General features: G+C 40.2%; 1 non-coding gene across 1 annotated transcript; it reads right to left on the minus strand.

Annotated features, from left to right (window-relative positions):
* Positions 1–1124: 1124 nt before the first annotated feature.
* LOC114709929 lies at positions 1125–1231 on the minus strand. Its single transcript, XR_003736995.1, has one exon. It is a non-coding gene; the product is annotated as a U6 spliceosomal RNA (small nuclear RNA).
* Between the last annotated feature and the right edge of the window lie 10679 nt (positions 1232–11910).

An 11910-nucleotide genomic window follows, 5' to 3' on the forward strand; every position in this document is an offset into this window, starting at 1 on the left:
CAAATGTGGCTTGCTGAAGATTACCTATGACCAGATGGTAGGAACAAAACCAGGATTGTTTTACAAATGAGTTAGACCCATATGTTTATAAGAAACAAAACTGGCTGTAAATGCACCAGAGCAGTAAAGCCCACCTAAGGGCTGCTTAGATTAATAACAGTTAAAGACAATATTCCAGTGGGAAAGCTTTATACACCTTTCATCAATGTTGTGAGAATAGGATGGACCCATACAGTATTGAATGGTTCAGTTGTCTGGTTGCCCAAAGGAGTTTTGTGAAGAATGATGGAAATCCAGAGACACAGATATCTAAAGATGTCTGTGGCTGGACCTGTGGTTAATCTAACAATCTCTGAATTTCCCAACTATGACTTCTGAACAGAATCTGTAAAGAGAAGGCTCAGGGTAGCAGGTGGGCAGGATGATATTTCTTTTGGATGCCAGAAAACTGGTCATTTCAACATTTATATAACAGGCCTATGAAAATAACAGCTCTATCAGAACAGGGTATCATGAATAGTTCTGGCAACATAGTCTGCTCTTTCCCAAACCTGATTACTAAGCAGCTGAATAAAAGCCCTATCAGAAGCTACAAGTACTGAGCTCTCATTATAGCATTTTCCCTGAGAGGATAGTTAGAAGAGGAATGTCCCCAAAGGTCCATGTGTTAAAGGTTTGGTCCTCAGCTCACCATGCTGTGATTGTTGGATTCTGTAAGAAGGGTGTCTAGTGGGAAGTTTTAATTCACTGGGAGATACCCTTAAGGAGAACTTTAGGACTGTGATCACTTCCTCTTTCTTTATGTCCCTTGAGACAAGCAGTTTTGCTCAACCCTATGCTTCCTACTGTGACATGCTGCCTTGCACAAGCCCCAAAGCAACAGGGTCAATGGGTGGTACACTGAAATCTCCAAAACTGTGGACCAAAAGAATCCTTGCCCCTTCATAAGTGAATTGTCACTGGTCACAAAAACCTAATAGAAAGCAATGAATGAATTGGTGGAAAAGTGGTCACACTGAACTGTTCTACCTGGAAGGAGCAAAGACTCAGGATATTGACAGTAACTGAGAATCTTTCTTATTTTCTTTCTTATTAATCTTTCTTATTTTCCATATTTTTTTTTAAAAAATATGGAACGCTTCACGAATTTGCGTGTCATCCTTGCGCAGGGGCCATGCTAATCTTCTCTGTATCGTTCCAATTTTAGTATATGTGCTGCCGAAGCGAGCACATCTTTCTTATTTTCATTGCCCTGGTCAGCACTACACTGCAAGAATTTACAAAAAAATCAGATTCATCATCCAGAGACCCTAGGCAACATTACCTTGGACTAATTCTGTGGAGGAGGTGTGACAGTGAACAGTTGTCCATGCCTAACATACCACATTATCTGAAACTGTCCAAACAAGAAGCAACTAAAATAATTGCTTGAAGATGTAGCTGTGATGTCAGGTTAAATGTGGTGTCCTGCAAGACTGCAGGCATGTTCTTTAAGGCGTGCATTGTATTGTGATACAGCCGTTTTATGATAAAATCATTGAAAAGTAAAATCCATAGTCTGGAATCAAGGAGCAGACTCACAAAAATTGGGTCTCGATGCTCGAGGTAGGGTATGCTCACAGAAAAACACTGTAAAGCTACTATTGGATTATTTTGATCTCATTGTTTCAATAGACTAGCAACTGAAGAAAGGTATCAGCAGACTGTCAGTGGCATCGGCTCTGGCTGGCATGAGGATATGATGTAGCCACAAAAGAGCATATCTAGACGATGTCTCTAGAACCCAAGAAATGCATTCACAGTTGTCCTTAGTATTTTCATATTTCTTACCTTGTGGACAATTAACTGAAACATTAATAGCTTGATCCCTAGAGCTTTAATTAAGCTCTGTACCCTCACATCTAAAAGTCTGAGCTACCCTCCTGAGAAAATCACTTGGGTTAGCTCAAATGATGGCCAAGTAAGAGATGACATGTGTAGTGTAGGAGAAAATGGCAAAAGCCATCTGAAGTCTAGGAAAAGTGAAATAGGATGGGCCATAACTTGCTGTGCCAATCATCTTGCTAGCTTCCTTGTATTGGAAATTATAACCAACCATCACATAGAGGAAATAACAAGACTGAGTGCTCTTAATTTTTGACAAAAGTAACATTGTTTTCTGCACAACTGACCGCGGTAGATGCAGCCAGCACCCATTTTTTATTCATTGGCACACACTGGTATGTGTTGAGGCTTTACCGCAAATACTGAGGAATTTTTTTATCTGACCATGGAAGCATTCTCCATTAGCTTGCTGCTCTTACTCACTGAACTATTGCACCAGGGCAACATTTTCATTTTCTTGCCCAATTTATTTATTATACTAACAGTTCCTTGAAACTTACATAAATTCTTGAACTTACAAAAATTTTTATCCTAGTTTGTTTATGAGCCATGGTGTCTTAGAACCAAGGAACACTTCTCTTATCCAGAAAGTTGCCTTAAGTCAGTAACACCTAAAAACCAGAGGACAAAAATGGAGAGTATAGGTAGAAAACACTAGAGCCCTCTTTACAGTATAAACAGTAGCACAGTGAGTTGTTTTTATTAATAAGACCTTTTAAGATTCTTGCTACATGTGGAGCCCAATATTCGTGGTACAAATTCACAAAAAAGCCGCTTGCCTGTGGCCTTTCCGCCCCCACCCCCACCCCACCCCCATCCCGAAATACCTTCAGTTGGTTGTGGTGGAGCATGCTGGTAGGATTTGCTAAAGGAGGAAGAGGCAGGAAGATCCTGAGTTTGAGGCCCTGGGAGGCTTGCTAAGAAGAAGCTGTGGCCGTGGCCGAGCCACAAACAGTGGTGGTGGGACCATGGAGGCAGTGCTGCTGCTCCGAGTTGCTGGCTGCTTCTCATCGTGTTGGTGACTGCGGTGATGCTGCTACCTGGGATGAAGGATTTACTGCTGCTTGTTCAGAGAAGAATTTCCGGGACCATCGTGTTACAAGAAAGCATCGGCAAAGTCTAGTTTGGAAAAGTTTGGCAAGACAAATGGTGGGGAGAAATTGCTGTGAAGATATTCACTTCTAGGGAAGAATGTTCATGGTTCTGAGAGACAGACATTTATCAGACTGTGATTGCTCCAAACCAGAGAGGAGGCACATAAATAAATAAATAAATAAATAAATAAATAAATAAATAAATAAATAAATAAATAAAATCTGCAGGGAACCATGACCATGCCTAACAGCAACTTCGAAATCTTCAAAAGGATGATGGGACCCCACAAAGATGACTCCACATGGACTATGGTAAAGCCATTAAGCTAAATAACACCATGGAAAGATTGACTTTGGACTACAAACTGCTCAGGACAATTTCAAGATGGCTAGCTGAGATGATTCAAATTCATGACTACTCGAGCAAGGACTTGAGACAGCCCTGTATTTTCCCATTATGTAGAGACAGGACAAATGATACAGCTAACTCTCTCAGGACTTGACAATTAACCCCAAAAATTTTCTTTTCAGGATTCCCTAAAGATGCCTTCACCCACAGAAAGCAGGAAGTAATTTTAAGAAAATGACATCCACATTCCCAAGATGTGGGATGGGAGGTTTTGGTTGTTTTATAAGTTATTGATATTGTCATTGTTTATGATGGTTGGTTACAAGATGTTAATTGTTAATGGTCAGAAAAAAAGCTGAACAAGGAGATTAGATTCAGAGTTTTTGTTTAAAAAAGAAAAAGGAGAATATAGATATGAGGTAGATCATTGAATCTACTCTGAGAAAAAAGATAAAGAAATAATAGGATAAATGGGTAAATCATTGAATTTACTCTAAAAAGAAAAAGGGGAAGATATAAAAATGACAAAAGGTAGATTATTGAATTTATTAAGAAAAGAAAAAAGAGAATATGGATATGATAAGATAAAAAGGTCAATTATTGAATTTACTTTTTAAAAAGGAACCACTTGTTTTAAATAAGATAAGTAATGAAATTTTCTGTCTGAGTTTATCAAATGTTACTGGACTGGACCATATATATATATATATAATGGAGTTTTTATCTGAATCTGTCAAATGTTAATGGACTAGACATTGTTAATGTAATTCTGGACTGTATATATTGCATATACTTATTGGATACAGTTTTTCTTGTATTAGTTATAAGCTTTTTTAATTTTAGACAAAAAAGGGGAAATGTGGTGGTATTGTGTTCCCCAATATATCATGCACCCTAACAAATTTATCTGGGGTCAGAGAACAGAAGAGCCACTAGGCAGACATAGAGGCCAGGAAATGGTGGCACACACACCTTTAATCCTAGCATTCTAGAGGCAGAGATCTGCCTGGATCTCTGTTTGTTCAAGGCCACACTCGAAACAACCAGGCATAGTGACACATGCCTTTAATCCCAGGAAGTGAAGGCAGAAAGCAGAAAGGTATATAAGGCATGAAAACCAGGAACTAGACTGGGTAAGTTTTTAGGCTTTTGAGCAACAGTTCAGCTGAGATCCATTTGGATGAGGACACAGAGGCTTCCAGTCTGAGGAAACAGGATCAGCTGAGGAATTGACAAGGTGAGGAAGCTGTGGTTTGTTCTGCTTCTCTGATCTTCCAGCATTCACCCCAATACCTGGCTCCAAGTTTGTTTTTATTAATAAGAATTTTAAGATTCCGGCTACAGTGAGTAGATGACTACTGAGGGGACATTTCTTTTCTAATTAACAAAGTCCCCTCAGAGAAAATGCCATAAAGAGAGCTCAGTGCTTGTCTTGGCTTCTGATAGGGCTTCCATCCAGTTGCTTAGTAAGCTAGGTTTGGGGAAGAGCAGACCACATTGCCAGAACTATTCATGATACCCAGTTCTAATGAAACCATTCTTTTTCAGGAAGACTGATCCCTTGACCCCTGCATGGTGTGTGTAGGTTGAAACTGAAGGAAGTTTGTAAATATTCAACATGAAGCATTAAAATACTTGAAAAGACAAGAATTACAGAACAAACACGAGAAATCATACCAGAAAGTATGCATTTGACTTTTTCTAAAGGGCAGGGTATGCCCAGCACTGCTCTTTCAGAGAAGGAAGCATATTTATTCAGAGTGAACTCAAGAGGAAAGCTAAGAAAAGAAAGGAGACCCTTTCCTTCTTTGTTCTAATCCCTGTGCTGTTGTACCCGTTTCATGAAACCCCCAGAGACCACCAAGGAGCCGGTTTCTGATTCAAGCACATAAGGGTCTTTTTATTCAGGTTCAGGTTCAACTTGGGCCACTGCAAGGCAGATGGAAGGAAATGTGGTGGTGGTCACGAGCCCAGGTATAGAGAGTTTTTATAGGGAAAAACTACAAGCTGGGAATTGGCAATTTGGGATTGGGCAGAAGGGGCAAGGTGATTTTTTGAAACTATTGGTCTAGACTTTGGGCATGAAACTACATTTGAAATCATTGGGTTAGACTTTTGGCGGGGAACCACAACCTGCTGAACAGGATTATCTGGACTGCTTAGCAGGATTATCTAGATATCTTCAAGAGCCATAAACCACAGACAGGATGTCTGCAGGAGTAGCTGGATCTTGTTAAGCTTTTCTTTCCTGTATAAACAGCAGACAGGATGTCTGCAGGAGGATACTGCTCTGTTTCCATCCTGGAACTGAATACAGCAGGTGGTCTGAGATGGTGGCCCTTTCCCTAAGATAGAGCCTGTAAAGTTAAGTCTAGGTCTTTACAGTGCTTCAGATGAGGAAGCCTTGCAGTGCCCCAAGAACCCCCAGAGCACTAAGACTGGAAGTTTCCTAGGAAGTGTTTATTAAAGGAAATCATGGAAAATCTGGGATTTGAGGCTCTGATGACACTATATCCAAAAAAGTACAATTACACTTTTAAATTATAGTGACTCTCAGTCATGGGTTCATGTCATCTCTACGTGTAAATTAAGGAAAGTCGTGATAAAGATTAGGTTGGTCGTTGTTTAGCTTGAACTGTTTGGAGGCCCCTTGGCTGTGGGATTGGGATCCATCCATGGTGCATGAGAAGGGTTTTTTGGAGCACAGTAACTATGGTGGGACACCTTGTGCAGCCTTGGTGCAGGGGGGAAGGGCTTGGACCTGTCTCAACTGAAGGTACCAGGCTCTGCTGACTCCCCATGGGAGACCTTGTCTTGGAGGAGGTGAGAATGGGGGTGGGTTGGGGGGTAAGGCTAGGGAGCAGGAGGAGGGAGGACAGGGGGATCTGTGGTTGGTGTATAAAATGAATAGAAAATCTCTTAATAAAAAAGATTAGGTCGGTGCTCACCATAACTGCTTTTTTTTTTTTTTTTTTTTTTTTTTTTTTTTTGGTTTTTCGAGACAGGGTTTCTCTGCGTAGTTTTGCGCCTTTCCTGGAGCTCACTTGGTAGCCCAGGCTGGCCTCGAACTCACAGAGATCCGCCTGCCTCTGCCTCCCGAGTGCTGGGATTAAAGGCGTGCGCCACCACCGCCCGGCTCCATAACTGCTTTCTAAAAGATAGAGGTTGATAGGCCGCTCAAATAACCAGTCCTTCTGGAGAAATAGTATCTGAGGGATCTGACATCATACTAAGGGTTGGAGAGGTTTGTACAGGAGGACAAAGGAGTAGAAAACGAGATCTATTCATACCAAGAAGTTTAGCAAGATAAAACTCTGGCACATTGAGGAAGCAAAATCCTAGCTCAAGGAAGTGAGGACTTCAGATCCTCCTCAGATTCACAAAAACTTGATTGTTATAGTGATCCAGGCTGTTAAGGACAAAGTCATTGAGTTGTGTTTTGTTGTTGTTGTTGTTGTTTTTTAAGTAAAGAGAAAGTAAAGATGTAAGAGAAACAAGGAGAAGATTTATTTAAATTGTACCAGTAAAGACTTAACAGGTATTTTGAGAAAAGTACTGACTACAACTCTTTAGTAACAAAATTTGGAATGTCTCTCTGGTTTTTCAAAGCACTATAAGAATATGGTCACATCTGTAATCAAGAAAATGGGATAGTTATTCCAGCTTTTAAATATAAATATTATTTCATATATTATTCATATCTCTCTCTCTATATATAATATAGATATAGATATACTGCTTATATACATGTAAATTAAAGAATTGTTGTTGTCTACAATGTCTAATTGTAGCACGTTGGAAGACTAAAGGAGGAGGCTCATGATTTGGGTCATAAGTTCCAGGCCAGTTGGGGCTACCTGGAGCCAGTATTTCAAGAGCAGCAGCAGGGAACAGAGACATCTCTGTGGATGAAGACATGCTCTGTGCAAGCATGAAGAGCTGAGTTCAGATCCTCAGCACTCACATAAGGAGGCAAGGGCAAAGGTGCAGGTCTGTGACCCCAGTATTGGGGGCAGGGGTGAATGGCAAGCTCCAGGGCCAAGGCAGCACTTTTGGGCCACTCAGTCTAGCTAAGATGAAGGATCCGGGTTCACTGAGAAACTGTCTCAAAAATAGAGTAGAGAGCAATAGAGGAAGACATTTGACATTGGCCCCCATCTCCATTGATGCCCACACATGCAAGTGTACCAACATACACAGGTGTATATGTATACATAACACACATCACAATACACCCCCCCACACAATTATCTGTTAATAATTTATAAAAATATGCCAATTTTTAATGAAAAAAATCAGAATTTCAGTAAGATAAAATGAGCATTTGTTAATGATACATCACCAGCCTTTAAAATCTCCAGATGAACAAGCCAGGAGATTAAGTGTTGAAATATATATTAGCTTCACATACATATATGATGACTAGTATTTTTATATTTTATCTAGATGAAACATAGGATTTTTAAATGCCATACCCTAAAAAAATTAAAATTGGAGGATAAGGAACACATGTAAGGCCTAGGGTGAACAACCCTGGTCAGGAATGATAAGCAATAGAATGAGGTAAGTAAACCACAAATGGAGTAGTGATAAGCTATAAGCTATGTGTGGAAGTAGGGATAAGACTAGAAACCTAGCCAGGAAAGAATATAAAAGATGAAGCCTCAGACCTGACCAACAGAGCTCGTCAGGCCCTCGTGTGAGAAGACTCATCTCTGCCAGAGACATGAGATCCTGTCCCCAGTGCAGACGTGGCTGACCTGAGGAAGGCTGACCCAAGATCCAGAGGAACAGACGTGGCGAGTCCGGACCTGTACACCTGGAGAGGTACTCCTGCTTCCATTTGGAAGACAGGATGAATATTGCTTGTAATCTTACTATGTGAATAAATGAGTGTTATACCAAGTCTGAATCAAGAGTGATTATTCCTCCCTAGTAACTGGAGTATGTGCTCGCTACAGGAGGCTTGTGTATTTGAATATGTTCATAAAAACAAAAGCAAGTGTTTGCATTTTGTATACTATAATTGGGAGTTTTGAGCTAGTTAAAAATAAGATGGCAATGTTAAAAAATTTTTCACTACAATAAAACACTAAATTACTGTAGTGTCAAATATCAGAACAGTTTCCCTAAACATCATCATGTATTTACCCTAAATACACACACACACACACACACACACACACACACACACACACACACACCACACACACACACAGCAGCAGCAGCAGCAGCATAAATACATTTGCTATTCAATAGCTGATTTTTCTTGTTTTGTTGTTAATTTTTTTCTAAGACATGGTGTTATTTATATTCTACAGTCAAAGATGGTCCTGTCCTAGAACTCCTAATGATCCTCTTTTGTATAATATTTGTTAGTTATTTAGCTGTGTTGTGTTCTTACCCTGCAAGGAAACGTCACGAAACACGACAGAATCCGCTTATAAGAGTTTATTAGAAAATACAGGGATAGAGAGTGTGCAGGCCTGTGGGAGAGACACGTGCGTGAAGAGGGACTGGGAAATATGGCGCTCCACTTTTAAAACCGGCTTCTTTCTCTCTAAGCTCTCTCTATGTTAACAGTATCTTGTTAAATGGGAGGCCTTCAGCTACAATATGGATGGACAGCCGCGGAACCAGGAGATGGCAGAACGTCATTCCAGAACCTCCACCATCATTCCCGGACTTCACAAGATACCACTCAACCCGCCCCCACCCCCCAAGAGTCAACCAACGCCCACTATTCAGCTGGAAGCAGTCTTTGAGAGAAATGTCGCCCCCGTACCCAGTCAACCACAATTTTTTCTTTTTTAAAAGAAAAGAAAAGAGTCGGGAATGAAGGGTTTACAACACGGTCGCATTTACCAGGCGGACACTTCCGCCTAGCCATTTCCGGATCAAGGTGTCTCTCGTAGCTAGGATACCCGGTGGGCCCAGATATCTCCGCCTAGCAAGTTCCGGGCTAAGGGGTCTCGCGTGATCAGGGTCCGTGACGTTACATGGTCACGTAAGCGCGCAACGTGACCATGTGATCTACGCACATGCGTGGAGCAGTGACATGACCTGGCCACGCCCCCAGCCGGTTTTAAAAGTGGAGCGTCATGTTTCCCAGTCCCTCTTCACGCACGTGTCTCTCCCACAGGCCTGCACACTCTCTATCCCTGTATTTTCTAATAAACTCTTATAAGCGGATTCTGTCGTGTTTCATGACGTTTCCTTGCAGGGTAAGAACACAACACAGCTAAATAACTAACAATATTAAGGATCAGTCTTAATATTATACTATCCCAGGGCGCCCAGAAGGGATAAGGCACAGGATGAATCTAGATACACTGAGTTCTTTAGTCCATTCACTTTATTCTTCTAAGCCAATTCTATCTACACAGTTTCAGCCCTGTCCTTACATACAGCTTCTCTCTGTGCCCAGTTATCCTGTCCTCATAGTTTTAGGAAACTCCCATGCTTTTGACCTGATCTTCCACCTCTATCCTTTCGTCCTCCATCTATATCCTTCCTACCTCCTTACTCCTGGCCCTGATAAACTCTACAAAAGATCTGCTTTACCCACTACTGAACCTCTGTCTTCCTCTCTTTTCTCTGGCCACGTGGTTCTGTGTCCTCTGTTTCTGCCTTACCCTTCACTCTTCTTCTCTTCTCTCTGGCCATGCAGTTCTGTGTTTGCCTCTGTAATTCCGCTCCAGTCCTTACTGCACCTGGTTATGTAAAAAGCCCTATTGTCCTCAGTCAGTCTCTCTGTCATGCTCCTAGGCATGGAGGAAGGGGATGGTCTGAGTTTTATTTGCACAAGAAACAAAGCTATGCATTTCTAGCCAGGTTGTCTCCTAGGCTCAGCATGGGGGTTGGGGGGAGTTACTTAGGCATTCAGCAGGTCCGAGGAGCTGAGCTGTTTGCCAAACAGTCTGGGAATATTTGGGCATGCAAGAATTCATAGCAGAAGACAGCTGAAATATTAAAAGCTGGATAACACCAAATATTCATAATAAATGGTTTGCCTTTTGACAGACCCTTGGCTGGTCAAGGTATAGCTTTAATACACAGCTGAGTTTCTATAATATATTCTTGCAGCCCACAAGAATCCTCCTGCCTCAGTTTGGTGTTATCACATGAGCCGCCACATCTAGCAATTGTGTATCTTTATCCAGAGATTCAAAGCTCTTTCCAGAAATGCTGGACCTCTGGGACTACAGCTACAATGTATGCACTTAGCTATCTGGCCATGCTGCTCAGTGGGTGGCCAGTTTAAGAGACTTTAAAAACTCAGATCGCAAATTTAAATTTCACTCATTACAAATTGTCTAACATTCTCGTTAGAAAGTATATTAGCATTAATAAGAAACATCTTTTCAAGTACAAATTAGGCATTTATCGTTTTCTAAGAACTAGATACGGAGAAATAGAGAACAGATTAAAGTTACTGATTTCCTCCAGTAGCTTTCTCTCTTGTAAAATAAAAGCAGTTGACAAAATGCATGGGAAATCCACATGTGGCACTGAGCCAGTGAGGATGTTCTCAACATCTTGCAAAGGTGTGAGACACTGAGTTTCTTAAATCCACACGCAAAGTCATCCCAAGAAACTCATTATGAAATACAGTCAATACTAATGAAATTAGAATAGAGTTAAAAAATGAGATGTGGTCACCTTTGGAACCAGTAAATATTAATATTGGTATCTAATAAGATACTTTATAAAGTTAAGAGTTATTTATGTTCATAAAATGTAGAAAACTTACTCTGTGGTTAAGTTCAGTTGTTTTATAGGTTAAGTAATACTAAGTGCTTTATATTGTTACCATGTTACATACTAAATCTAGAAGTAATGGACATCTTTCCTTCAAAGGAAAATTTTAGAAATAATTTTTAAGTTGTATAATTTCAATATACAGTCAATGGATTAGTGAGTAGTGAATATAAACATATTTTATGAAACAATTGAACTCTGAAGCTGTTTTGAGATGAACATACTTATTCTAGTTTCAATGAAATGTTTATGATGTATAAAATCAAGTTCAAAGTCTGTGATGTGCTATTCTTAAGAACCATGCCACAGATGAATTACATTGATATCATCTCATACACTGGAAAAAATACCAAAACTCTGTAACATTCTAAAATGTTATTTTTATATAACCATATAGTGGTCTGAAAAGCTAGTAAAATTTGTTTAGATGTGTAGGCCTTCTGCATGAAAATGTCCCTGGCAAATGCTCTTATTCTTGAGATATCCATTATTTCTACAGATTTTTAATAAAAACCATAAGCTCCATGTGTTACTTATAAGCTACAATCAATAAATATCTGTTATTTGATTTAATTTAGACTGTGCATTGTAGAACATTTAATACAGCAAGCATTTAAGAGATAAGCTGAGCTAAACTCAATATTTTATATCGAGAGAAAATGAGGTTCAGAGAGGCAATGTTATTGACCCCAAGCATTCAGCCAGTTAATGATAAAGCTGAGATCTGAAATCAGTGAACATAAAATGTTTACTCATTTACCTCCCAACCTACCACACACATAACACACAAAGCCAGTTTCATTTCATGTTTTATTGTGTTAC

This window comes from Peromyscus leucopus, chromosome 5 (genome assembly GCF_004664715.2).
Source record: "Peromyscus leucopus breed LL Stock chromosome 5, UCI_PerLeu_2.1, whole genome shotgun sequence".
NCBI lineage: Eukaryota > Metazoa > Chordata > Mammalia > Rodentia > Cricetidae > Peromyscus > Peromyscus leucopus.